This window comes from Cibotium barometz, chromosome 33 (assembly GCF_041138505.1).
Source record: "Cibotium barometz isolate CiBa-2024 chromosome 33, ASM4113850v1, whole genome shotgun sequence".
Lineage (NCBI taxonomy): Eukaryota > Viridiplantae > Streptophyta > Polypodiopsida > Cyatheales > Cibotiaceae > Cibotium > Cibotium barometz.
In genome coordinates, this window is record NC_141078.1 from 48332525 (window position 1) to 48335285 (window position 2761).

A 2761-nucleotide genomic window follows, 5' to 3' on the forward strand; every position below is an offset into this window, starting at 1 on the left:
TTTTAGTGTAATTCTATTATCCCTCTACCTTGCCTCTCCAGTATTGTGAAGCTTTGGAGCTTTACTAATCCTCTTCTTCTCTTGGAGATTACCCTCTTCTTCTTGGTGGCCAAGCTTCTTCTTTGAGGGCTTCACATCTCCCTAAAGAATCAAGCCAAAAACCAAGGGTAAGCCTAAAACAATGATGTTTTACTCTCTTCTTGAATAATAATCTTCTGCCCAACCTCTGTACATGCTTGGGAAGCTTTTTAATCCATGGTTTTTTCTTAAAACCATGCCCTTATTGATTTATGTTATTTAATTGAATTAATATTAATCTCTTATGCTTAAATGTATTATTTTTTATTTGTAATCTCTCTTTTTTGTAAGAATACTCACCTTTATGGTTAAATCCTTCTTCGAAGGATAGATCTTAGTTCTAATCTTATTTTCTTACCCAAAACTCTAGGCCTAACAAGCTAGAGATGGAGATTAAGTATTTTTACGATTTTTAATCTACTTAAAAATGAGGTTAATTCATTTAAGCTCGTTTTTATGTTAAGAAAATTCATATTTATTCATTTTAAGGTGAAAGAGAGCCTATGCTAACATTCTTATAATTATTTTCATAAGGAAGTCATATTTGGGTTTTTTAAATAAACAAGATGCATAGATATAATTATGCTTATATTTTTGCTTAGGTTTATACATGAAGAAGTTTTATATTAAAAGAGGAAGTCTCACCATATTTTTATGTAATTATGTTTATGCATAAAATTGGTAATGCAAAAAGAGGAATTTTCACAATATTCTATACATAAAACATTTTAAATGCTAAAAGAAGGATTTTTGTTATATTTTTGAATATACATTTATATTATGTATGCATAAATGTCCAAATGATAAAAAGAGAAATTTTTGTTATATTTGAAAATTTATATTCATGGTATGTATATACATGGGTTATTTTATTTATCAAAAGAGGAATTTTCATTGTATGTTTAAATAAGGAAATGCATAGTTAATTTTGGTATCAAAAAGAGAAAGTTTCATCATATTTCCATGTAGATAATTATGGCACGTTGATGCTTAGGTTCAAATGGAGAAGTAAATATTTAAGAATATTTCTATGTGAATAATGTAATAAAATGATGTATGCATATTTACTAAAGGATCATTTAGAAAAAGAAATATCTTTATTAAATTCCATTATTCACGAGTAGAATTATTTATAGTTCTATTATGCCCAAGGAAGAAGGAATTTTCATATTATTGGATGTTTACCTTACGATTAGAAATCACAATTATTTTATCAGATAAATGGAGAAATATCTTAGGAAATAAATCTAGGAATAAATTTAAGTAATTTTGTGCTAGACCATGACCATGGGAGAAAGGTGGGTCAGTAAGATGCCTGCCCATCTCTTGAATCATAAATTAAGCCAAGACTTGTGACCATTCCCATTTCTTCAGTACGAAGAATGGATAACCGACTGATTTAGAGAAATTTTCCCTAAGACCTGAAATCGTCTAGAAATAAGTTAGAAATTCGTTTGTAATTGATGGATAGATCACTGAGATTTGTGATTTTAATTGAGAAAGTCTAGGTTTTGAAAAAACGGTCTTGTGAAACCAACATTAGATATGTTTTCTCGTGAAGTGGCTTTTTGTTGAAAGAAATCAAACACAATGGGAAAATCTTACTTGCATAGAAACTCTGTTTTTGTAAAGGACTGTCTTATGCCAGAATGCTAGAGGAAGAATTTGGCTTATTGTTAATTTAAGGAGAGTTTACGTTGCAACAGCTGGCAGGAAGTCATCAAAGGATGTCTCTCGGCCTGCCAAGGTCTTGACCAGCCTTGGTACAGTTAAAAATGGTGCGCTTCCAGTATGATGGACGAGGGCCGATGAAGCGGTCCTTGAGTGAAGTGCTAGGACACCTAAGGAGGATCCTAGAGGGTTCTGACCAGGCAATGCATGGGCTTGCGGCTACTAGGACACCCATGCGTATGTTGAGGAAGATATTTCATGGAATGGCAAGAAATTATTTAAGTGAACTGGAAACTATGAAATTGGATCTCATTGGGTTGACTAGCTGGTCTTCAAAATGGAGAGTCCGGATGACACTTGTTTGTAAAAACAATGGATCTAGAATATTGAGGATTATGATGGAACCACTGTGGTTTTATTGTAATTCTGTCTTGAAGATAGTTGATTATGAGAAAAGGTAATTTCTTATTGGGTGCATAAGTGGTGTGTCTATTTTATATTTTTGCATGAGTTCCGGCTAAGGGGCTTGAGAACTTTTTTCCTGGTACTACCCAGGATAAACACAACCAAATTTTTATAAAGAGGGATCCCACCAATACAGTGGTTGGGTGGTTGGCTAACCCATGGGCTGGTTGGTGGATCGGTGGAGTCTTACAATAAATTTCAGTTATGTTCAAGTTACGATAGTTAAAGTAAGTCACAGTGAGATTCTTGTTCTATGGGAAAGAATCAACGGCTGTGCCTCGCTTGAGGGGAAAAAATCGATGATCTCTATGAACCAAATGCAAGTCCCTTCCTTGATTCGGCCATGTGTGACTTACGGGTTTGGCGGAATAGAAAGGATAGTTAAGGCTCTTGACCCTATTAGATAAATTTTCGTTTAGAAGATTTTCTTGGAGGAATCGCCCGTGCTTTCTAGACAAGGAAAGTTTTTCCGGTCTCGGTTTCGGAAGAACCACCGGACTAGTCCCTTGCCCGGACATTCGTGCAAGGCCCCGAGTGGGAAGCTCTG